Raw genomic sequence first — 27,591 nt, 5'->3', positions numbered from 1 at the left:
ATTTCTCCTTATTGCCCTCAACATTTTCAGGTCAACTTGACCTTGAAATCTAATTCCCATTTATCTTTTCTCCTTTTTTATTTCCTCCCTTCCTCTTGTCACTATATACCTTATTTTTTTTTTCACCTACTATAAACACACAAAATATTCCAACAACAAAATGTTCTACAGAGTAATAGCTTTCAGTATGCCCAGGGATTTCTGGGGGTCCCCAGACCCTTTCAAGAGATTTATGAAGAACAAACTATTTTAATAATAATACTAACATTTTAATTTTTATATAATAAATATGTATATATAAAAATCTATATAATTAAAATCTCTTGAAAGAGGTCCCTTAACATTTTTAATAGTGTAAAGAACTGTGCTTACTTTGGCAACACATATACAAAAAATGGGAACAATAAAGATTTTGATGGTCCCTGTACAAAGATAGCATGCAAATTCAGGAAAAGTTCCATATTTTTTACACAATACACAATAGAAAATGACCCTAGTAATCTAGTATTTGACAAAAATAAAGATATGAGTTTGGGGGTTAGAATTCACTATTTCACAAAAATTGCTGGGAAAACTGGAAAGAAACTAGATATAGGCCAACATCTCACATTGCCAAGATCAAAATGGTTACATGATTTAGACATTAAGAGTGATATCATAAGCACAGTAAAAAGCATAGAAAAGTTTACTGGTCAGAGCTATGTATAAGGGAAGAATTTATGACCAAACAAGACAAAGAGAATTATGGGAAGAAAAATAGATAATTTTGATTACATTGAATTTAAAAAAAAAAAGTTTTGCACAAACAACAACAACAAATAAGCTGCCAAGGATTAGAAGGAAAGTAGGAAACTGGGGGAAGGAAAGTGGAGAATTTATAATGTGTTTCTCTTTTTAAAAAAGCCTAATTTTTCAAATATATAGAAAACTGAGTCAAATTTATAAGAATGTGAGTAATTCCCCCCAAAAATGTTCAAATGATACAAACAAGCAGTTTTCAGAAGAAGAAATCAAAACTACCTATAGTCATAGTAAATTTTTAAATTTTTTTTATCACTATTTTATCACATCACTTTAAATCACTACTGATTAGGGAAATACAAAATTAGAACAACTCTAGATTACTATCTCACATTTATCAGATTAGCTCATTTGACAGAAAAGAAAAAACGGCAATTATTAAAAGGGATATGGAAAAATTGGCACATTAATGAACTATTGGGGGAGTTGTGAACTGATAAACATTCTGGAGAAAAATTTGAAACTATACCCAAAAGGCTATAAAATTATATATACCTTTTGACCTAGCAATACCATTACTAGGTCCATATCCCACAGAGATCAAAAAACAAAAGAAAAGCACCTATATGCACAAAAAAATTATAGCAGCTCTTTTTGTGGGGTAGAAAAGAATTGAAAATTGAGCAGACATACATCAATTGGGTTATGACTGAACAAATTGTAGTATAAGATTATGATAAAATACTATTATGCTATAAGAAATGATGAACACAATAGTTTCAGAAAAAAAAAAGAAATCTGGGAATGAATATGCAAAGTGAAGTCAGAAGAATCAAGAGAATAATGTACACAGTAACAATGATATTATAAGAATGATTAACTGTGATAGACTTTGGTATTCTGATCAAGACAATGATCCAGACAATTCAAAAGGACTCATGATGAAAGGTGTTATCCATTTCTAAAAAAAAAAAAAAAAAAAAAAAAAAAAAAAAAAAAAAAAAAAAAAAAAAAAACTAATGAAGTTTAATTTACATCAAAGAATAATATATTTTAACTTCCTTTATTTTTCTTGGGTTTTTGTTTTCTTTTGCAACATGACTAAAATGGATATATGTTTTGCATAACAGCATATATATCATCTATAGAAATCTGCTTGTCTTTTCGGAGAGAGATAAGAGAGAAAGGAAGGGAGAGAATTTTGAATTCAAAATTTTCAAAATGAATGCTTTTATGAGCTCCTCGAACAGAATTCAGAACTAACAGTGAGGAAGATCTATATATACAAATTTTTTCATCTCTAATAAATGGTATAACAGTAAATATTTGATTTTTACATCAATTTTATATACCTATATACCCAACATCATGTGAAAATTTCTTGGGCAAATAAGATCAAGTGGAAAAAATTTAAGAAGCCTTGGTGTAAAGTAAAAATGTTGCATTAAAAACAACTTTCAGCAACTAAATCATTTTGACTATTACACAAATTAAAAATAAAGAACATGTGAAGATAGATACTATCTGCATTCAATAAATAGATGTATAGAGTAATCACACACACACACACACACACACACACACACACACACACATACCTCTATATATACAGACACTAATTTGTGCCTAATGGTAGCCATCTTTAGGGCAGGGTGAAGAGAAGAAAGAAAAAAAGAAAAGAAATGCATGATAATTTTGTGTATGCAAAAGGAATAGTGGTATATGATGGTTTTGCACTTTCATATTCAATCATCTTTTTTATTATACTATATTACAGAAATACTTGTTTTCTTCCATAAATTAAAACAAAAATAAATTTTAAAGAATTTGTAAAAGAATGTTAAAAAAAAAAAAACAAAACTATGTATATGTAATTGAGAAAAAAGTTTTAAGGGTATAAAGAGCTGTGAGACCAAAGACTTTGAGAACCACTGCTGAAATTGTCTGATATAGGTTTTTAGTTGTTGCATTGCATTTACAAAAATTCATTCATTTACATTCTTTTTTTTTTTTTTAATAAAAATGACGTGGTGATATGGATCAGTTGTTTGCAAGAATTCGGAAGTAGGGAACCCAGATTTGTGATTTTAGCCATGTAGGAAACAGCCATTTTGGAAAATCCTTTTAAGAATGCAGAGAGCATCAACTCATGTAACTTATGGATTTAGAGGTTTGCCTGAAGTACTGATAATGTAAATGATTGGCACAGGGTCAGATAGCCAGTATATGTCAGAATAAGAATCTTAATGCAGCTCTTCCTGTAGGTCAGGTCTCAATTTGCTATGCCACAAGTAACCCTTCTCTATTAATAGGTAAATTACTACTAATATTATCCGACTTCTTAGGATTTAGGAGATTATATTATATTAAAGGAAGCCAAAAATGGGAGGAAAGCTACCAGAATAGGATGCTGACAACAGTCAATGTCAGCAATGACAAGTGACAGCCCAGCAGGAGACAAGACTGCAAAAGAGCAAACTGTGCAACTATAAGAGTTCAGCACTCTGGGAGCTTTTCAGGAAAGGACAAATAGGTCCTGAGGGTACAAGTGTATTTAATACATACAGCTTAGGAGCTTTATTGATGTTCAAGATAATGACTCTGACTCATCAAGAAAAAGATTAAATTATGTTCAGCATATTATGTTTAAGAAGACAGAGAAATATATATATTTTAGAAAGATTTGTATAAAAATGGTTATGATAATTAAATTTTTGACAGTTAACATTAAGCTAGAGTTATCTAGAAAATTCATTTATATAGATGTCATTTCCCTACAACAATAGGTAAATAAACCATAACTAAGATCAGACCTGCCCAGATCATCATAATTCCTGATGGTTTGATCCTAATTTCAAAAATCCCTTTTATTTATTTGTGTAAAACTTAAAATCTGACAATGTAAATTTGGAAAAAGATTTTTTGAGTAAGGCCATCTTTAAAACCACACATAGGTTAATTAGTAATATTCAAACCTCAATGTCATTTTGAGGTCCGTGCTGTATTTGCCAAACATAACCAGAATTTGTAAAGAATATTTTTTTCTATTCACAGATGCTATAAGATAGATTAGCCAATTTGTTTTCATTCAACAAAGTTTTCTGATCTTTCTTATTTGTTCCAAGATCTGTATTTCTTTGCTCAAATTGAATTACATTTACCTTTCAGTTTCTTCAGTTATTAAGGAGTGAAACTGGCCTATCCCTGTATATATATCTTCTTTTATAATGTATTGTTTATCTCTGAGCCTACTATTATCAAGGACTGTGGAAATCATTATGTTGAATTCATATGTAATTTGTTTGTTAAGGAAGAAAAAAAAATTTCATGAGAAGAGTATCAATCAAGTGATCATTTATGTATGGTAGTTATTGTTGCTTTGTCCTAGACAGTCTTTAAACTTATTGCATGAAGTTTTAGATTAACAAAGTTTACAATCTGTCCCATGGCACAAAATAATAAGCATTTGTATCATGTTTTGAGATTTACAAGGCACTATACAGATTTATATATGTGTATATATGCATATACAGATATATACTTACACCCATTTGAGCCTCAAAACTACCCTGTGAAATAGGTATAGTCATTATTTTCATTTTATAAAGAAGGAAACTAAGGCACATAAGCCTTAAGTGATTTGACTAGAATTACACAGTTGATAAAGCAAAATTTGAATTCATCTTCTTGACTCTGAATCCTATACTTTTATCCACTATATCATCAAGTATTTTTCAACAACCCAAGAAAACAGAATAGACTATATTTAAGGAGTTGTAACTCTCTAGAATTTTAAAATAATTTATTTATTTTAATCAATAACTATAGCAATCTAGTGTTTGACAAACTCAAAGATCCCAACTTTTGGGATAAGAATTCACTATTTGACAAAAACTGGTGGGAAAACTAGAAATTAGTATGGCAGAAATTAGGCATGGACCAACACTTAACACCGTACACCAAGATAAGATCAAAATGGGTCCATGATTTAAACATAAAGAATGAGATTATAAATAAATTAAAGGAACATAGGATAGTTACTTGTGGAGGAGGAAGTAATTTGTGACCAAAGAAGAACTAGAGATCATTATTGATTACAAAATAGAAAATTTTGATTATATCAAATTAAAAAGCCTTTGTATAAACAAAACTAATGTAAACAAGATTAGAAGGGAAGCAACAAACTGTGAAAACATTTTTACAGTTAAAGGTTCTGATAAAGGTCTCATTTCCAAAATATATAGAGAATTGACTCATTTATAAGAAATCAAGTCATTCTCCAATTGATAAATGGTCAAAGGATATGAACAGACAATTTTCAGATGATGAAATTGAAACTATTTCTACTCATATGAAAGGGTGTTCCAAATCACTATTGATTAGAGAAATGCAAATTAAGATAACTCTGAGATACCACTACACACCTGTCTGATTGGCTAAGATGACAGGAAAAAATAATGATGAATGTTGGAGGGGCTGCGGGAAGACTGGGACACTGATGCATTGTTGTTGGAGTTGTGAATGAATCCAGCCATTCTGGCGAGCAATCTGGAATTATGCCCAAAAAGTTATCAAACTGTGCATACCGTTTGATCCAGCAGTGCTACTATGGGGTTTATACCCCAAAGAGATACTAAAGAAGAGAAAGAGACCTGTATGTGCCAAAATGTTTGTGGCAACCCTTTTTGTAGTGGCCAGAAACTGGAAAATGATTGAATGCCCATCATGTGAAGAATGGTTGGGTAAATTGTGGTATATGAATGTATTGTTCTGTAAGAAATGACTAGCAGGATGAATACAGAGAGGCTTGGAGAGATTTACATGAACTGATGCTGAGTGAAATGAGCAGAACCAGTAGATCATTATACACTTCAACAACAATACTGTATGAGGATGTATTCTGATGGAAGTGGATATCTTCAACAAAGAGAAGATCTAATTCAGTTCCAATTGATCAATGATGGACAGAATCAGGTATACCCAGAGAAGGAACATTGGAAAATGAATGTGGACTACTTGCATTTTTGTTTTTCTTCTCAGGTTATTTTTACCTTCTGAATCAAATTCTTGTGCAACAAGAGAACTGTTCAGTTCTGCACACATATATTGTATCCAGGATATACTATAACATATTTAACATGTATAAGACTGCTTGCCATCTAGGGGAAGTGGTGGAGGGAGGGAAGGGAAAAGTTGGAACAGAAGTGAGTGCAAGGGATAATGTTGTAAAAAAAAAATTATCCATTATTCTGTCAATAAAAAGTTATTAAAAAATAATAATTTATTTATTTTTTATTTTAATCTATCCTTTCTTCAACTGACATTGGGCAATTTTCTAAAAAATCCCTCAATATATAACTACATCGTCCAGCAAAACTATTTCCCACATTGGTCATGTTTGAAAATGTACATTTCATTTCATTTTATAAATACATCATTTTTTTGTCAGAAGGTCAGTGTTATGTTTTATCTTCATTCTTTTAATCTTATGGTTTATCAGCATATTGATAAGAGTCCTAAAGTTTTTCAAAAGTCTTTTTCTCTATAATATTATAATTGTACAACTTGCTCTTCCAGTTTGGATCACCTTACATGGGTTCATAAAGGTCTTCCTGGTTTTTCTGAAAATGTCCATTTTATCATTTTTATAGCTTATTCCTACAATCTTACATCATAATTTCTTTCATTATCTCCTAAAAGAAAGACAGCTTCTTGTTTTCCCATTCTTGGCTACCATGAAAAGAGCTACTTCTATAACTTCTTTTGTATATATAGATCATTTTCTTCTTTCTTTGATTTCTTTGGAGTAGTACAAACTTAATAGTGGTACTGTTGGATAAAAATATAGGTATGGTTTGGTGACTTTCTGGGCATTGATATAAATTACTTTCTAAAATAAGTAGGCCAATTCATAGCTCCATCAATACCTCAACATTGGTGTCCTTCTAACATTTGTCATTTTCTTCTTTCTTCATTTTGTTTAGTCTGATAGACAGAAATGGACTTTTAGAATTGTTTTCCTTTGAATTACTTCAGTTATTAATGACTTAGAGCACTTTTCAAATATTTTTGATATTTGAATTTCCTCCTTTGAAAACTTCCTTTTCATATCCTTTAACTTTTTAATCTATTGGGGAATAGCTTCTTAGTCTTACAAATTTGAATCCATTCCTTATATTGTATATCTTGGAACCATAGCTTGAGTAGGGACCCGAAACAAGAATCATAACCCTAGACCACCTATATTGCATACAAGTATGTGTGTGTGTATGTGTGTGTGTGTGTGCACTTTGGGCTATGACTACATATCTGGACTATAGAAGAGGAACTGGTATAACCTGTCAGCACGGAGGCCTCCACTGACTTGTCTCTAGATTCTATACTAAACTTAGAATCATAAATTAAAATAAACCAGCCACCTATAATTCAACTCTGACATTGTGATGTTATTTTGGCCCTCTTGCAGACAACAAGCAACAATATTCTGGAAATAAGGTCTTTATCAGCAAAACTTGTAATAAAAATTTCCCTATACCCCCAGTTACCCATATATTTCATCATTTTAACTATACTCCATTTAATTATATAAAAACTTGAAACTTTCATATAATCAAAATTGTCTATTTTATCTTGTGAGATCCTCTCTATCACTTGTTTGGTCATGAATCTTTTCCCTATCCACAGATCTGAAAAGCATTTTATTCCCCCTTCAGCTATTTTATTTGTGATGTAAGTTTTTATATTTTAGTCATGTATCCATTTGGTGTTTATCTTGGTGTATGGTATGAAGTGTTGGTCTAAACCTACTTTCTGCCAAAATAATGTACAGTTTTCCAGAAGGTTTTGTCAGAGAGTGACTTTTTCTCCCGGGAATTAAGTCTTTTGGGGGGTCTATAATATGTTTCTATTTTTAGGAGGGGTTTGTTATTGTTGTTGGGTTTGGGTTTTTTTCCTTCTCTATATTGTATTATCTGTTCTACTCATCTAATTTGTTTTTTAAGCAGCACCAAATCATTTTAATGATTATTGTTTTGTAGTTCAATTTAAAGTCTTATACTGACAAACCAACTTTTCTTACTTTTTTTGTTAGCTTTTAAACTCTTGCTCTTTTATTCCTTTCCATATGAATCTCATTATTATATTTTCTAGCTCTATAAAATATTCTTTCAGAAATGTGATTGGTGTGGCACCAAATAGGTAAATTAATTTGCATAGTGTTTTTATTAGATTGACTCAACCTACCCATGGGAAATTAATATTTGTCCAATTATCTAGACCTGTCTTTATTTCCCAAAAAATTATAGTTACATTCATATAGTTTTGACCCAATCTTGAAAGATAACTTCTTTGGTTGTTTTTGGTGGAATTTCTCTTTCTAGTTTTTCTTAATAAATATTGAGAAAAACATATATGCATATATACATACATATATCAAAAGTATGACTGATATATACATATATGTCCTATGTGTTACAACTTTATTGAAATTATTTCCATTTTTAGTTAACTCTTGGAGTTTTCCAAGTATAACCTATATCTTTTATAAAAATGATAATTTTATTTTCTCCCTGCTTTTGCATATTAACCCAATACTTTTTTTTTTCATTTCATAATGAAGCATTTCTAGTACTATATTAAATGGTAATTGTGATAATGGACATCTTGTTTTGCCCTGATCTTATTGGAAAAGCTTCTAACTTTTCTCTAATACATATAATGTTTTTCTCCATAGAATTAGATCAATGCAATTTACTAAGTTAAGGAAAAATCTAATTATTTCTATTATTTCTAAAGTTGCAATGGAAATTATATTCTGTTAAAGGTTTTTTCAACATTTATTGATATGATCATATGATTTTCATTATTTATATTATTAGCATAGTTTATGTTATTTATAATCTTCCTTATATTTAATTAACCTTAAATTCTTGGTATAAATTCAACCTGGTCATATTGCATAATCTTTTTAACATATTATTGTAGCCTACTTGCTAATATTTTATTTAAATTTTTTTGTATTAATGTAGGGATCTTAGTTTTCTTTTTCTGTTTTGTATCTCTAGAGTTAAATGATTCTTTAGAATTCAGAACTAGCACTTTAGAGATCATTTTATTCAATTCTACTATTTTACAGATGAGGAAAGTAAATCACAAAGAGATAAAAGTAATTTACCCAAGTTCACACAGGTCCTAATATTATGTTCTTTCTTTTGTACTCTACTACTTGGTAAAGAAGATTCATCTGTTGTATATTGGACTACATGGATGGACTGGAAATTAAGTTATTTATCCACACAAAACTAAATAAATTTTTCATCAATGATTTAAAGAATGATATCATTACTACATGAGATTATTCTTTGATAAAATGAAAGGCCTCATAGGTTTTTTATTTTAATTTATGATTCTAAGTTTAGTATAGAATCTAGAGACAAGTCAGTGGAGGCCTCTGTGCTGACAGATTATACCAGTCCCTCTTCTATAGTCCAGACATGTAGTCATAGCCCAAATTCATTTCTAGAGGATATTGATCTCATCTCCAGGATTAGGCTGCCCATTTTTATATTCACTAGCTCAACATAACTACTTTGGCTTCTCCAGCAATTTTGTCTTTAATCTAGTATTTATACAAATTCTGAGTGTGTGTAGCTATGTGTATACAAGTGTGTGTGTGTGTGTGTGTGTGTGTGTGTGTGTGTGCAAGCATATGCATGCATGCATTGCATTATTGTTGTTTTTGGTTTTCCATTTTTAAGAAGGACCGATGACATCACAGGTAATGACTTGACTTGAGTGAATTGGATTCAAGTGAGGCAAAGTTGCACAAAGTTGTCATCTTCACTCTCTCTTCCTGAGTAATCAAACTCCAGTGGCAAAACGCCAGAATGACTGCTGATGGCCCAAGATGCCATAGATGACTTTGATGTCTAACCAAATTCTAACTTCTCCATAGTGCTTGCTTCAGCTGTCTTTATGACCACTGGAACTAATTGCTCTCATTTCCCATTCCATCGAGTAAGTCTTTATATGCATGTTATAGGCATCTATACATAACTGAGGCTTGTTTGGTTATCCTCAACCTGGTTTAGGCTGTCTGCCAAGATGGTTTATAATGTAAAGTTCCTTTATGAAATATCTGTGAAATGCTATAACTCAGAATTGCCCATCATGAAAATACATGAATGGATCTACCCCAGAGAAGGGAGTACCCACAATGATGATCTCATGGACCCATTTAATTATAAAAAGAATTTAGAGGAAGAATAAAGAATTAATGAGAAAGAGACTACTGGCAGACCTATACTACCTAACTGGGTTAACCAATCAAATATAGAAACAAGCACATATATAAGAGGGGAAAAAAAGGATCATCTACCAAGGTGTCCACATCCTTCTGTTCAGCAAAATCTCAGTCCTTTCCTATCCTATTTCCATATACTCAATCTTCTTCCATTTTGTATTTGTACAGACTTGTCATCTAAACTCCCTTGTAACCAAAGGCACACATTTCCAAGCTAGATGACTAGGTTCTGTTGTCATTAAAAACTATTTCCTAAAAGTCATTTTTATTTCATGAAAATATGTGTCTTTTTAATAATAGCTTTTTATTTTCAAAATACATGGAAAGACAGTTTTATCATTTACCCTTACAAAACCTTGTGTTCCAAATTATTCTCCTTCCCTTCCATCCCCTTTTCTAGACAGCAAGTAATCTAATATATGTTAAACATGTGCAATTCTTCTATATCTATTTCCACATTAATCATGCTGCACAAGAAAAATCATATCAAAAAAAGAAAAATAAGAAAAAAGCAAGCAAACAACAAAAACTTGTATTGTATTATTATTATTATATGGGATTATTATATTGTATTCCATTTTGTACTGTATTGTATTATGTTTTAATATTATTTTGTATTGTATTATATTGTAATCCATATTCATTCCCCAAAGTCCTATTTCTGGATACTAGTGGCTCTCTCCATCACAAATCTATTGGAATTGGCATGAATCATCTCATTGTTGAAGAGTCACATCCATCAGAGTTGATCATCACATAATCTTGTTGTTGCTATGTGCAATATCCTCTTGGTTTTGATCATTTCACTTAGCATCTGTTCATGTAAGTCTCTCCACAGCCCTTTCTGAAATCATCCCATTGATCCTTTCTTATAGAACAATAATATTCCATAACATTCATATATCATAACTTATTCACCCATTCTCCAAGTAATGGGCATCCACTCAGTTTCCAGTTTCTTGCCACTACCAAAAGAGCTGCTACAAATATTTTTGCACATGTGGGTTCTTTTCCCTTTTTTATGATCTGTTTGGAATATAGACCCAGTAGAGACACTGCTAAGTCAAAAGGTGTGCAATGTGACAGCCCTTTGGACATAATTCCAAATTGAAAAGCTGTATGTCTTAATCTCTAGATAACTGCTATATTAATTTATTATTGAGAGTCTAATTCATATAAGAGAAAATGTGGGGGAAATCAATATAGCAAAAGAGTCAGAGAGAGACAAAAAAAAACTAATAGAAATCTGTATCTATTACATTTAAGGCTGATGTTTTTATCTTACTATAAATGTCGTTGTTGTTGCTATCATTGTTTTTGTTGTTGAGTTGTATCCAACTCTTTATGACCCATATGAGATTTTCTTGGCAAAGATACTGGAGAGTTTGACATTTCCTTATACAATAAATATTGGCATTTCATATGACCTATTTGTTTTACCTTTTGATTAAAAATTTTAAATGCCTTTGTTTTTGAAATTTCTTAGTCTTAGAATAAATGAGCTATGGATTATTTTCCCAAAGCCAGCTTGACTACATTTATTTGTCAGTGTTCTGGGGTATCCTGATGAATCTGTTGATGTCTCTACTGCCATTCTAGATCTGTTTTTCTTGCTCCAACCACTGACAAGTGCAAGTAACTAGCCCCCAGTTCCATTTAACCGTCAATTCCACTGTAAAAGTCAATAAACTTTTATGCAAAGGATATGATATGTATGTATTGTCCATGTAATTTATACATGTCCTTATGGTCTGTCTAGCTGTGGCTCACAGGAAAACATGAATAAATTTCTTTACTCTCTTTACCCACTCTTGTCCAAGAAAGATGCTGAGGGAGGACAGGAAAATACACAAAAAACTGACTATTCTGGTCACTTCAGAAAAAGGTGCTAAGTTATAATTATATTTACTTGCTCCATCTAAGTATTGTTAGATTAGAGGAAATAATTTCTAGATTCAATCTGACCTTCTGACTACTATTCCTTAGTGCTCCCAACTATATATCCAAAGCTTAATTCTCCACTAAATGCTAATTACACAAAGATCATCACCCATATTGAAAAGCAAATACATCAATTTCTCTGAGCCAGGAACAAACAGTTCATTCAGCAGTAATGAGAGCTTTCATGATTCATGGTTTGAAAAGGATGAAAAGACTGGAAAGGATACATAGGGTAACAAGACTATTAGGAAAGCAATGGAGGAAATGAACAGAAAATAAGGAATGAAATGAAATGTAGTATCTATGGTTTTCCTAAAATAGTGGCCTGGGAAAAGCAGTCAGAAATTAATCCCCATGATAGGAGTTTCTCTAAAATAGTTGATGAGATGGGAAATGAGTTTTAAAATTTCAGAAAAGCAGGAATTTGCTATTTAGACTAACATTAAACTAACATAAGATTGACTTGTAGGAAAGATAATGCATATATGCTTTATTTAAATTCTGTAATCTCATCAATATCTCATAGCATGAGGGTAAAATTGGATCTTTAAAGGCTACAGTATTCCAGGCTACTGCCTGAGTCTACTTTCTGGGGACTGGTGTAGCTAAGTAAGCTTCCTAAAAGTAGAAACTATTTTTATTTTTTACTTTTTTTATCCTCTAGTATAATACTTGACCTATGGTTGACATTTAATGAAGGCTGTTTAAGAAGGGATGAATGAAAGGCTCATCATCTAGTGATGAATTGTTTGATCATGGGAACTCATGAAACAAAGAAAAATGTTAATAGGTTCTCATTCCTATGTGATATTCTGATTCTGAAATGACCATAGTATAAATGGCAGAAAAGGGAGTTGCTGAGTGCTAAGAATCACATAGCAATATGCAATAAAGTTTTATCCAAAATCTTTGTCTAATGACCAAAAAGTAAACAAATTAATAAGGGGGATTGAATCACATCAATCTTAGCTGTGTAGTCATAAGATTTGGGTTCAAATCCCAGTGTCATACTACATAAGATCTACATATTGGGGCATAACATATAAAGGGTCATCATTTTTTCTTCACATTATTCTCACTAATCCTATTCTCAATAGAACCGCTCCTCTCTGGGCTTCTATCCCTATCATTCCACCAAAAATCACTCTCTCCAAAGTTACTAATGATTTCTGAGTTGTCAAATCCAATGACCTCTTCTCTATGTTCATTTATCATCTTTGACTTTCTCTGCAACATTTAACATTGTTCATCACTCTTTCTTTCTTGGTACTCTCTTCTCTCTAGGTTTCTGAGACATGACTTTCTCCTATTTCTCTTATCTGACTACTCCTTCTCTGACTTCTCTAGTTGATTCTCTTCCAGATCATTCCCTCTATCCACAGAAGTCTCTCTAGGTTCTGTCCTGAGCCTTCTCTTTTTCATTCTATCATTTCACTTTGTAATCTCATCAGCTCCCATGGACTTAAATTGCCATCTCTCTATTGATAATTCTCAGATTTGTCTAGCCTGCTTCAATCTCTCTGCTAACCTCCAATCTCACATTTTCAACCGTCTTTCAGATATCTTGAACTAGATTACAATAGATGTCTTAAACTCAATATGTCTAAAATTAAAATCATTATCTTTCTCCCTAAACTGCCCTTAATTCTTACCTCTTACTTATTACTATAGTAATATATAGTAATTACTATAGTAAGAATCTCTTCCTATCCTCCTCCCCCTATCGCTTTCCTGCCACTTCTCACATCTCTCCTTGATTCATAGTCAGTTCTAAATGTTTGATTCAGTTAAAGGAGTCAAATATTTTCACATATTATCACAATTTGTGATAACCTAGTGCTGCTATTTATGGTCTGTGTGTTTGCTGAGGGAAGAAAAAGAAATAAAGTGGGAGAAATTAATAAATTAACTAAAAAAATTTTATCAATCATATATTTACACACACATGTATGTCTGTAAACATGCATTTATGTAATGGTTATATATGCATATATACATAAATATATGCAGATATAGAAATATAACTTCACACATATACATATAGTGTATACATATATAAAATGAAGTAGTCCTGTCTTTAAAAGAAAATAGTCTACTGTCCCTCCAAACATAGTTTAGCCCTCAGTCAAAAATTCTAATTATATATTAAAATATTGGAGGGATCAATGTCTATAGGAATCAATTATACTATAGATACACTTAGGACCCAACTATAGATTGGAAGAAGATCTTTTGATTCTAAAATCAAAATGTTTTGTCTCTATGGGAGGACTGAACCTCTAATGAGAGTGTGTATAAGAAATTCCACCTGTTTTTCAGCCAGAACATTTCAGAGCAACCAGTGAAAAATTTGTGAGAATTCCAGGTATCAATTCATTTTTACTATTACTACCCACAAGAATTAAATATTTTTCAGAGCCATTCAGACTTCACACAGAATCTCCAGAATTTCTGGGACCAAACTAAGCACAATATGAGAGGTGTTTTTTTTTTTTTTTTTAATTTTTTTTGTCTTGTTTGATTGGTTTGTTAGTTTGGTTGGGGGCTTTTTTTTTATTTGGGTGTTTTACTTTGTTTTACTTTGTTAAAGCACATAAACAGATTTCTGTAACAATCTCTGCCGAGAGGCGGCAGGTTACGCATGCTCGTGGTCCTCGGCTTGAAGCGAGGTTCCTACAGAATTGCTGCACGTTGGCGCATGCACGCGCCGCTGTGCACACCTCGTACGCTCCTTGTCGCTCCGCAGCAGCAGCAGCAGCAGCAGCAGCAGCAGCAGCAGCAGCAGCAGCAGCAGCAGCAGCAGCAGCAGCAGCAGCAGCAGCAGCAGCAGCAGCAGCAGCAGCAGCGCAGGGAGCTAGGGGCCGGGATCTGCGCGGCGTGCGGTGGGGAAGCTAGCCGGGACCTTGGGTGAGACCCAGGGGGAGGCGTAGCCAGCTTCTAAGCACTGACAATGCGCGCTTATAGGCTACGCGCCGGCCCTAAGCCCGCAAGATTCGGGGCGAGGAAGAAGAGAGGCCTGGATTCTAACCGAGCCCCCGCAGTCCGCAATTTATAATCACTCTGGACCCCATCATCCTGCGGAGAAAGGCCAGCAGGGGCCATGGCTTGATTCTTCGGTTGAGAAAGCAATTTAGTTAGGGAGGAAATAAAGATAATTAGCACCAGCCAGGAAACAGTAGGGTGGAGCCAACTGCCAGCCGCCGTGCATGCGAGCCCCAGTGGCCTAATGGATAAGGCATTGGCCTCCTAAGCCAGGGATTGTGGGTTCAAGTCCCATCTGGGGTGGCTCCTTTTGGACTAGAATAAAAAAGGCTCAAGTTTAAACTGTGTTTACTTGCTGCAATAAACAATTAACTACCCCAAACTAAAGGTTTAAAAAATAAGGAATCCCTTATTGCTGATGAGGCGGTGGCCTAGAAGTCTCCTTACATTCTGGGATCATATACAAAATAATTATATAATGTTAGCCTGGGAGCACACAGTAACAGCAAGAATATGCGATGATCAACTAGGAAAGACTCAGTTCTCCGCAGCTCAGTGACTCTAAGCACTTTCAAATTGGACAGAAAATGCCATCTGCAGCCAGAAAAAGAACTAAGGAGATTGAATGAAAATCAACACATGCTATGTTCACTTCTTTTTTTGTTTTTTTTCTTATCTCTTCCATGGTTTTTCCCTTTTTCTCTGATTTTTCTCTCCCAACACTTTATTGGAACCAAGTATCTACTCTTCAAACCATGAAATGCTTTCTCTCTTCCTTCTATATATGTGAGTAATAAATAAAATATTTTTAAAATAAAAAAAGAAAAGAATCAATGTCTCGTCACCTCCTGTGTGATTCTAGTGCCTTTCCTCTTAATTATTGCCTATTTATTCTGTATATAATTTGTCTATATATGGGTTTGCTTGTGGTCTCTCCCATTTAGATTGTGAGCTCCTCGAAGGCTTTCCTTTGCTTTTCAATATATCTCTAGTATTTAGCACAGTACCTGGAACATGGTAGACACTTAGTTAACTCACTGACTGGAGATTCAAAACATCTGCATGGGGAAAAATCTCGAATCCATCCAGTTCTGCTCCTGATCAAGTAGACTGAAATAGACCTAAATAACCCCCCAACTGTTGCATGAAAAAGGCTAAAAAGAAAGAAAACTCATTACACTTGTCTTACACACTGAAGATGAGGTTTTATTATCTTTTTGAGCTTTTTTTAATCTTTTTCATAACTCTAGCCATAAGAAGTTTTTAACATATATAAGTCAGATAAACAGGTTTCTCTCTATATGTAAGATAGACAGATAAACGAGTCTCAAGCTAAGATCTGTTGGGTAACTCAATTTTTCTCAATTATATTTTCGTGTTGTGTTTTTAAAAGTAACTCACCCCAGATGGGACTTGAACCCACAATCCCTGGCTTAGGAGGCCAATGCCTTATCCATTAGGCCACTGGGGCTCGTGTTGTCAAAGATCTTGCTAGTATTCAATTTGATTCTATTATCTTCTTTTTGGTTCTAACTAGTTTAGTTCTCTACGTACTATAGGATTCAGAAATAATGATTTTATCTAATCCTATTTCCTCCTTTTATAATTTAACAAACTCAATTCCAATAGAAGAATTTTTCCAAGACCCCAAAGGTAAGTAGCGGAGTCGCTCTAGAAGGGGGAAGAAAAAAAAAAAAAAAAAAAAAAAAAACTTGTTTTGTGATCCATGTAGACTGTAGTAAACCTACCAACACGAGCGCCCCAGTGGCCTAATGGATAAGGCACTGGCCTCCTAAGCCAGGGATTGTGGGTTCGAGTCCCACCTGGGGTAATAAGTTTTGAAATCTCTGTAACCACTAAAACGACGCAAGAGAGGTGGATCAAATCGGTCTTAACCTACCGTATTCGGTTTACTCCCTTGTAAAACAAGGTAAGAACTTGCCCAAGTCTGCTCCTAAATAGGATTTCGTAATTCAATGACTTACAAATGGACGCAAAGTCACACCGCGTTCGGATCTCTGTTCGCTCGGACTTTTGAGTTTTGTAATTTTTATTTTTTTCATATTCTGAGCTTAATAAACATTAATAAAAATGGATATTTCCGTATACAAAAAAAAACAAAAAATGAGGATCGATTATGACGCCGCGAATCTCTTACGTCCAGTTTGTGTGTGTGTGTTCTTTTAAGTATGTAATGAATTCAGCACATGGGCTTCAAAGCTGTGCTGCCTGACTCTGTCTCCCTCTGATTTTTTTTTTAAGCTTCAATGAGCTGTCTGAAATGGCGGACCACGAGCTTGGAGCCATTGCGTCCCCGCGGCTTCCCAAGGAGTTGAACCGAGTGCATGTCTCTCCAGCAACTCTGAATGGGGAACGTAGCTCCGGATCCCTGACGAGAAAATTGTAGAGGTTTAAAATCTAATTAGAACTATCCAAGATGCTCGGTTCTTTAGAAGAGGTGAAAGGGGCTAACAAAGTCGGATTAAAGATATAAGTGAAAAACACTGTCGGGTTACTGTTATGCCACAGTTCTCTTTTATCGTCTTGACTCAGTTTCCCTAAAAATCCTGACTCAGTCCGGCTCGTTTTCTAACATGTTGGTGGGAAGCCTCCAAAATGTAATGCCGGAGAAACTGAGCAAGATAGAGATTAGAGAGTATTTAATAATTTATTAAATGGGGAGATTTACTGGGATCAAATGGATCCATGGTTTGAATGAGATTATCATCTCCCAGAATCCAGCAAACAACGTGAATTCTCAAAGATACGTGGCTCAGACGCAGGGGGTAGACTGAGGCAGGGGCAGATGAGAGCGGGAACCGGATTCTGATGCGGTGGGTGAGCCGCCAAAGGGGAGGACGACATAATCAGGGGGAGGCACCAGAGATGGGGAGAGGCAGCTTGAGAAGGGGATCTGACATTCCCATAGCTTGAGATGGGGGGAGGCATTCTGATATTCTAAAACATAAGATATTCTGTCTTTATCAGGTATTCTGATAGAGAGAGGGGGGGTTTTGCAGCACTGAGAAGCAGGGAAACCGAGGCAGGACTGAGTCAGGATAATTAGGGAAACTGAATCAGGACAATAAAAGAGAACTGTGGCATAACATTTACATTTATCACATTCACATCAGAAGTTAGTTTTATTTTTCCTTACTTTCTCTTTCTGCACTAGAATTGGAAATAAAACTTCAGAGGTTAAATTGGAAATCTCCATTTCTGGAAGAATTAACTACATAAAAAAACAAACAAAACAAAACAAAGAAACCAAAAAACCTGTCTCTTGAGATTGAAGAGCAGTTATTTTGAAACTATAACCTAAACTATAATCACTAGATACACTTCTTTAAACCCAATATTTTAATACTTGTCTTTAATACTTAGAAGAAATCTCCCTAGCACTTTTAAAAAGACCATTTCCTGATCATCAGAATGATTTCAGAAAGGCCTGGAGAGACTTACATGAACTGATGCTGAATGAAATGAGCAAGAGTAGGAGATCATTATATACTTCAACAACAATACTATATGATGACCAGTTCTGATGGACGTGGCCCTCTTCAACAATGAGATGAACCAAATCAGTTCCAATAGAGCAGTAATGAACTGAACCAGCTACGCCCAGAGAAAGAACTCTGGGAGATGACTATTAACCACCACATACAATCCCTCTATTTTTGTCTGCCTGAATTTTTGATTTCCTTTACAGGCTAATAGCACACTATTTCAAAGTCCTATTCTTTTTGTACATCAAAATAACTGTATGGACATGTATACATATATTGTATTTAATTTATACTTTAACATATTTAACATGTATTGGTCATCCTACCATCTGGGGGAGGGGATGGGGAAGGAGGGGAAAAATTGGAACAAAAGGTTTGGCGATTGTCAATGCTGTAAAATTACCCATGCATATAACTTGTAAATAAAAAGCTATAATAAAAAACAAAAATAAAATAAAAAAGCCATTTCCCAAATAAGACAATTATAAGACAATATTTCCTGTGCTAATAAGATAGATGGTTTCTCATGTTTGTTACATTTGTTAATTAGGCTGAAGATATTTCCTAGTTACTGTATATAAGTAAGATACATTACTATTCTTCTACTTGCTTGTTCTAATCCTTCTAATTCTTTGTGAGTAAGCTATACGTTGTACACTAACAAAGTTTAGGCTTCATTTATTATTCTATAAAATTTAAATAAAATGAGGATGAATCTCATAATGTTTTTTTTAATTTGAAGACAAACATTAATCTTTTCTCTTAAAAAAAATCATAATACTTGCCTCTCTCACTTCCACTAATTTAAAAAAGAAAAATAAACAAAAGCTTCTCTTGTAACAAATTAAAGCAAACCTACATATTGGCCATCACAAAAACATCTGTCTCATTCTTCATCAAAGAGATCTGATTTCTGTCCATCACCTCTCTGTCAGGAAAACATGCTTCATCTTACATTTTATCCAATTCTGATTAGACATTGTGTTAATCAGAACTCTTAAATTTTCACAATTCATTTTCAAAATTCTGTAATCTTTGTATAAAATCAGGGCTTCTTAAACTTTTCCCACTTGTGGCTCCTTTTTCTGACAAATTTTTAGCTGGCCTGGATATGTAGGTATATGAAATAGGTAGGCAAATCATATACTATAATAATGATAATAATAAATCAAAATTTCAAGACTCCCACATTCAGTGACTGGACTCCATAGAAGCTCCTTAACCACAGTTTAACAACTTTTGCTATAAAGCACTGTCTTGGTTCTGCTCACTTCAGTCTGCATTAGTTTATATACCTTCCCAAATTTCTTTGAATCTACCTCTTTTCTCATTTCTTATGGCACAATAATATTCCATATTCGTATGATAATTTGCTCTGCCATCTCTCAATTGTTAGGGATTGCTTTAGTTTCCAGTTATTTGCCACACAAAAAGTATTGCTATAGATATTTTTGTAGGTATGGATCCTTTCCTTTCTTTAACTTTTTTTTAGATGTATGTATAATATGTATAGTGACTGAGGGCATAGTTCTAAATCATTTTCTATAATAGCTGAGCCAATTCACTGCTCAGTGTGTGACTGTTCTTCCACCTCTTAGAACAATTTTCATTTTTCTTTTCATATCATCTTGGCCAATCTGATGGGTATGAGATTGCGAGTTGTTTTAATTTGCTTTCTCTTACTATCATTACTGATTTGGAGTATTTCCTATATGATTGTTGATAGTCTGAAACTCTTTTGAGAACTAGTGACTTCCAATTTACTAGATCTATATAATTATGTGTGTATATATTTTTACATATACACATACATGTGTCATGTATGTATATATGTACTATATATACATCATGTATCTCATATGTACATACAGTAGTTGCTGGCATTCTACCTTCTCTAGGGTAGAGACTGTTTTTGCCTTTCTTCCTATCCCCAAGGTTTAGCTCAATAGGTATAAGTTTTAACACTAATGCTGTTGCTGCTGCTGTTGCTGTTGTATATAGGTTATCTATGCACAATTCTTCAACTAAATATCATCTAAGAAAGAGAATATCCATTCAAATATGTGATAGCTCATGCCCTATAATATTTAACCTAAATAGTAAGTATCATTCTAACACCAATGGATTAGTTTATTTGTTATAATGCTGTGAGATCATTTTTAAAACAACAATTATTTTCCATTATCAGATAAGCTAGATATTTTATTGTAAGCTTTTATTTTTCTGGATTCCTAATATAAATGCCTTTGGGATTTGAACCACTTGTTATTCACTTGTTATTTTATCAGAAATCTAAATAAGATTTAGGGTAGCTAGCTGGGACAGTAGACAGAATACTGGCCTTCCACTCAGGAAGACCTAAATTCAAATTTGACTTCAGACACTTATTAGTGTAATCCTAGGCAAGTCACTTAAGCCTCTTTGCCTCAGTTTCTTTATCTGTAAAATAAGCTGAAGAAACAAATGGCAAACTATCTTTGTCAAGAGAATCCCAAATGGGGTTATGAAGAGTTAGACACAAATGAACACCAACAAAATAAGATTTAACTAACAAGACAGAGGATAAATTAAGAAGATATCTTCTATATCCTATATAATCCTAGACAGTTTGTAATATTCCCCCAAATATATCATCATAGTTTTTTCTCACCTAAATGTTCTCCATTATGTTTCTGTCCTCAGGGTCATGGATTTCCATTCAGGAATATGTCTATTAAAATGTCCTGTTATTCCTCCCACCCATCTTCTTCTTTTCACCCATCACTTCTATTAAATCTAAAAGTAATAGTACAAGCCCTCTCCTTCCGGTAATACTAAATGTCTCCTTGAGATTTTCCAAAATTTTGAGGAAATCTCCAAAGTTCATGAGCTATTTTCTAGGGGACACAATGGGAATTTAAAAGAATCACTGAAAAGTAGTACACATTTTTTTTTTTTTTTTTAATCTCTATCTTCAATTAGACTAAGTAGGGAATTACAGAACAAAATTGGGAGGGAAGTGAGATGAGATAGGGAGGGATAGTCCATGAACTGAGCTATGGAAGATATAAATGAAATTTATTCTTCTTGACCCTACAAGAAATAAAGACTGGGAGTATTTGTTGGGAGTGAAGCAAGTGAGATGATGAGTCTTCTTGACATCCACTGAAGAGGTTCTTTTATGTACCAGTTCTTGTTGACCCAACTCCACTTCCCCAAAAGAAAGCAATAACACCTTCCCTTGAAAAAGATGGACAATAGTTGATAGCACCTGCAGCTTGGTGAAAAGCATCAAACATCTGCTTTGGAGGCAAAGAAGAATAGCAGACATAGAAACTGAGGTGTAGACAAAACAAAAGAGCAACTATGGAAATTAAGGGAGGGTGCCAGCATTAAGATATCTCTGGAATCAAACCAAGGAAGCTGCAAGAGGTGGGGGACAAGAAACTCAAACACATACAGATGATAGCAGGAAGATGGAGCTGGGAGAGATACTATAGCTCTGATACAACCTTTCCTCACTTAGAAGCATGAGTTTTCTGGGAGAAGACAGCCTTCCCTATTGTCATGGAAGTCTGGAGAAAATTAAATGTGTAGCTAAGAATGATGATGTTATTTGATTTTTCTTTGTTAGTTTATTATTCTTTTTAAATGTTTTGATATTTTTATTTATATTCCTAAATGATGTTAACAAACTTCAAATTCTATTTTTAAGGCCCATATATCAAATTCTTTTGGAAGTTTTTAGCCTGTTTACCACTTCATGTTAATATGAACATTTAATTCACTTAATTTATTAATCACATTTTGTACACTGGCATATAGATACTGGAGGCCATAAAATTATTTCTAGTCTCTTCTCTGTGTATTTTATCACAAATACTATTTTTCCTATTTTTATTTTTTCTATTCCATTTTTATTTTTTAATTTTTTTCTATGCCATAATTTGCATACTTTGATGATGTGTGGTTTTGCATGGTTAGGATGTCCATTGATGTGGAATATTACCTACATTTTAAGGTGATTTAAAAATATATATTGATATATTTACTGATTATTGTTTCTAGTCTTCTTTTCCTTAAAGGAAATTCTGTTATATGAAATGGCTCTGTAAGAGGGAAAGGGAAAGGAAGCTATTATGGACCAAAACTTGAAACAGGGTGCTAAATCAGTGGAATTGATAGAGACAATGATTATTTAGCATGGTATTTAACAGTCCTCTAGTTCAGTACATGTACTTAGTACTTACTAGAGTTCTACAAGATTCACACCTTTAAGAGAGCATATATAAGCTAGGAGCCTCAACCAGGATTCAGTTGGGGAGATTCAGAAATCAGAGTTCAAGCTCTCAGAACCAAGACTACAGAAGGCCTCTAAGAAAGCTAACCCGGCCCCAGGAAGGGAAATAAGACTTGGAAAGAGACAATAAAGGATTTGGACTTTAATACCTGGCTGCATTTGGGGTGATTACTGAACTGAAACTAAGGCTGCCCAGAGATCCCAAAGAAACCTCAACAGAGAATATTACATCTTAGAGAAGAATATTACAGGAAGCCATGGAGAAATTGTGCAATATAAAAATAAAATATAAGAAATAATGAGCTTACTTGTTAGAATTCTTACAAGGTGCTAAATCAGTGAAATTGATAGACACAATGGTTGTTTAGCAGGGTGCTTAACAGTTCTCTAGTTCACTAATGAATTTAGTACTTATTAGAGTTCACATCTTTCACACTTTTAAGATTCACACCTATAAGAGAGCATATATAAGCTAGGAACCTCAACCAGGATGCACTCCAGGAGATTCACAAGCCAGGATTCAGTAGAGGAGATTCACAACTCAGAGACTGCAGTCGGGGCAGAACGAAGGAAGACAGAGAAGTGGTGGCAGCATGTCCTGTGGGAGAACACTGAAACCAAGATCCAGAAGGCCTCCAGAAAAAGAGCCGAGCCCCAAGTGAAGGAGGTAAGATTTCTGACTTTAAAAGGATTTGGACTTTAACAGCTGACTGCATTTGAGGTATTATTACTTTGAACTGAAACGAAGGCTGCCTCCAGAAGCCCCCCAAGAAACCTGCTCACAGAGAACACTGTACTTTAGAGAAGAACATTACATTCACAGGTCTAAAAAGACATGGAAAATTTGGTGTAATATAATTAAGAGCAAAATGAGCAGAAGGAAGAAACTATATACAGTAATAGCAATATTGCATTTTGACCATTATAAATACCCAAATTAGGTATAAAGGACATATGAAGAAAGACATTATCTGCAACTATTGAAATAACTGATAAACAGACGTATGTGAAGAATAACTTTAAATATGTATATGTATATGCTTTATATACATGAATATATGTGTGTACACACCTATTTGTATCTCATATTAACCAAACTCATGTTAACTTCATATGCAATCTTTTTTTATCATACTGTATTATAAAAATGCTTGCTTTATTCCACAAATTACATTAGAAAGAAAAAAAGAAAATCATGTCCTATCCTTTGGTTTTTCTATCAATGTGCTGCATCTTGAACAAGTTTTTAAATCCAACCTAAATTTAATGTTAATGTTCAAGTCACAATTTTGAGGGCAACTAAAAACAAAGTAAAAACAAAAAAAAGTAAATGATAAAAATTTTGCTACTGTTTACATTTGATTTATCTCTGCAGCTATCATTTGCAAATTACTGGGACTATCAACATTCTACTGGATTTCTCCAATTTGTATGACATAATTAAATGCCCTAGAGGAAAACTGTATTTCCTCACTTTGGGATTACAGATTAAATTGTAGAGGATAATTGCTGAAAGATAATCCAAGACAAAACTGAGAAGTGAATCTCAAGCCAAGTATACCTGAACATAGTTGTTTGGGGCTAAAATCCCAAATATCTAGTGACTCCCTTTTTGCAACGGCATGCCTTAACACTCTGCAAGTTGAAGAACTATTGTTCTCTGGACTCTGCTACATAAATTGTGAATTAGACACACAAATTTTCTGCTTAATCTGATCCAACTCTGCATGTCAGTACCTGCCAAAAATATCTCATTTATATAACTCTCTGCACTTAATAAATGCTTTTTCATTCAAGTTGTCTCCCCTTAAAGCCATCATCTGTAATTCATGAAATTTATGTAAAGGTCTTCAGAGAAGACTGCAGCTATTGAGCAAAGCTCAATACCTGAGTAGAAACACTGTGTTTTGAAATTAGAAAGGTAGTAGTTGCAGGAGGCAGGGAGAGGGTAAGAGGGAAAGGGAGTATGAAATATTCTGACAAATCATGAGGGAAAGAATAAAAGCTAGGTTTGAAAATATTAATAGAATAGTAGGTTGGAGACATGAAAAAATACCTAAAATGTGAATAGGAAGGCACTTTATGAGCAAGTGGCAATAGATTTCTAAATTTAAATGGAACCTCAAGCATAGAAAAAGTCTTGCCTTGAGGGTTCAAGCAGATTGGAGAGAACAGAAGAGGAAGGCAAGAAGTGAGGCTAAATCAATTTAAAGTATATTAAGTGAAATTGAAGCCATGAGTTCTATAATTCTGCTAGGGACACTGATTTTTCATAAAACAAGTTGTTAGAAAGCATGCCCTTGGGCTGGTTCAAAAATGCAATTATGAGATCTTTGAGCACAGAAAATTAGCACTTTCCACCCTCAAGTTTATTCTCATTTGACAAAAGTAGGGCAATCAACTGATGTTTAATAAATTTTACCCACTGATATTTGTAAAGCAGTAGTAGTGGTGGTGGTGGTGGTAGCAGTAGTAGTAGTGGTGGTGGTAGTAGTAGTAGTAGTAGTAGTAGTAGTAGTAGCAACTGTGGAGTAATAGTAATAGTAGTACTAGAAGTAGTAGTACTAGTAGTAGTAGTAGTGATAGTAGTAGTGGTAGTGGTAGTAGTAATAGTAGCAGCAGTAGTAGCAGCAGCAGCAGTAGAGCAGTAGTAGTAATAGTAAAAGAGGAAGAAAAAGAAGCAGCAACAAGAAGTAGTATCAATGATAGTTGGTGAGATACTGAATGGTAGTTGTGTTGGGCAGAGAGAAATAGAAAAAATTGATATACTTGATCTCTGGGGCAGCAGTGGGAGAAGGTACTGATAGAGATAAGTTTAACTCCATGGTCCCATCCTTTGGGGAGGTCACCGAGTCAGGAAATCCAAGTTATGTCAAGCCCCTGAAGCCTACCCTTCATAGGGGTCTTGGGCAGCCTCACTTTGCCATGTTCTGTCAGAATTTCCAGTCATGCTCCTGAGATTCAATTTTCCTTATAAAATCGACTTATGGCCCATGCCCTCCTTTGGGTCAGTTCATTTTGCCACTCTTTCTTGGGGGTTTTTCTCCTATCCCTCTGTCATGTCATCTGGTATCTCTCCTCACCTCATTATGCTCCTGACCCTACTTTTCTTTCTTATAGCTAGTTAACTTTTTCTGGGTGCTAAATTCCTTTCAGGACATAGCCTGAAGCTAAGGACATGCCCCAACCTCATGGGATATTGCCTTTTTCCTAGCAAATGGCAAGTTCTACTATGGAATCTGTCCTTTCCATAAAACCTCTTTCTATGCTCTCCTAACTTTATTTCATATTTACCATCATTTTGCCTATAACCTCTTCCCTTTGCCAGAAAAAACCACCATTGTGAATTCTTCACAAGACTGAACCCTAACAATTGATGCTTATCATCATGTGAGGTGATTGGCCACATCAGTACCGGTAGTAAAAAGAATAATAGCTACATTGTATATCAGCATCTATAATAGGCCAGGTACTGGTTAAGCACTTTACAAATCTCATTTAATTTTTATGAACAAACTGCTTTGTAATAAGCCTCCTCTTTGACCCATGGAAGGAACAGATACCTGAATGGTAGAATGGTATCAGTATTAGTCATATTAAATACATATGTCTATCAAGCACTGATGGAGTGTGTCTCACTAAGAGCAAACTGACATTTTCCTGACCTTAGAGTGATATTGTTTTAACAATGTGTCAATGACTGTAAAAGTCTTTTGGCCTGGTTATATTTCTTCCCTTAGACTTTAGGGAAGATATATTAATGATCCTGAGCCCCTCTAACTTTAGAGTGATATTGTTTTAACAATGTGTCAATGACTGTAAAAGTCTCTTGGCCTGGTTATATTTCTTCCCTTAGACTTTAGGGAAGATATATTAATGATCCTGAGCCCCTCTAACTTTAGAGTGCCATTGTTCTAACAATCTGTCAATGATTCTAAAGTCTTTTGGCCTTAGGATAGTCCTACAAATACTGCTGTCAAATAGTCTACTGGTCAGTGACAACCAAATTCCTGAGACAATAGTGAATAGACCTCTCCTCAGTTCTATCTCTAGGCCACAAAAGTAGCCTATTAGTGACATGAAGAACTGGATAAACTTGTCAGGTTCTTTGCTAAAATTCTTTTGGAACTTAGTCCACTTCAGTTGGCTACAATTACAATAAACTTTGCTCCTTGACTTGGAGATGGGTTCAAACCTGAAAATTCTTTTGAGACACCTGGCCACACTGGTGAACGACCCCCAACTTTTTGGGCTCTTCTTTCTGAACCTCAACACCTTCTTGGGTGAGACCAGGTATTTCCTTTTTTCTAGTTAAACTAATATATCTCACTTCTAGGTCAACACACAGTGAGTCAGTGAAATGGATAGTCATCTATTGAGTTCAAATTAGACTTCACACACTTACTAGCTGAGTGACCTGGGACAAGTCACTAAAACCAGTTTTCTCATCGTTAAGGGGAAAGAAAGGGCAAATCATGGCAGTATCTATCTCTGCCAAGAAAATCTCAGGAGAAGAACACCAAGTAGAGACCTCGTTCACACCGTGTAGTATCTGATAAATTCTCTTTGTGTAACTTCTCCGATTTCCATTAGTCTAGATAAAAGCTCTTCCCCACGTGGGCATCAGATCCGTGTGAAAGAAGTCAGTTATGTACCCCATTAAAGGGGTACCGGCTAGGAATGGTGCCTGAACCCCAAAAGGAGAGAGAAAGAGAGGGAGAGGAAGGGGAGCAATGAGAGAGGAAAAGAGAGAAGGGGAAGGAGGAGGGTTAAAAAAAAAAACAGGAAGAGGAGAGAGGAAAAGAAAGTCAGGGAAAGCAGAGGAAGGGCAACAGGGCCTG

At 34.3% G+C, this 27,591-nt stretch overlaps 4 non-coding genes across 4 annotated transcripts; 3 read left to right on the top strand and 1 right to left on the bottom strand.

Moving 5' to 3' along the window:
• The first annotated feature begins 364 nt into the window (after positions 1 to 364).
• On the top strand, positions 365 to 467 carry LOC111719843. The gene has a single exon (XR_002769801.1). It is a non-coding gene; the product is annotated as a U6 spliceosomal RNA (small nuclear RNA).
• A 14,728-nt stretch (positions 468 to 15,195) lies between these two features.
• On the top strand, positions 15,196 to 15,268 carry TRNAR-CCU. Its single transcript has one exon. It is a non-coding gene; the product is annotated as a tRNA-Arg (tRNA).
• Positions 15,269 to 16,363: 1,095 nt separating this feature from the next.
• Positions 16,364 to 16,436, bottom strand: TRNAR-CCU. Its single transcript has one exon. It is a non-coding gene; the product is annotated as a tRNA-Arg (tRNA).
• Positions 16,437 to 16,723: 287 nt separating this feature from the next.
• TRNAR-CCU lies at positions 16,724 to 16,796 on the top strand. Its single transcript has one exon. It is a non-coding gene; the product is annotated as a tRNA-Arg (tRNA).
• Positions 16,797 to 27,591: the final 10,795 nt, after the last annotated feature.

The sequence above is a fragment of the Sarcophilus harrisii genome, chromosome 3 (genome assembly GCF_902635505.1).
Source record: "Sarcophilus harrisii chromosome 3, mSarHar1.11, whole genome shotgun sequence".
NCBI lineage: Eukaryota > Metazoa > Chordata > Mammalia > Dasyuromorphia > Dasyuridae > Sarcophilus > Sarcophilus harrisii.
This window is presented reverse-complemented; position numbering and strand designations above follow the sequence as displayed.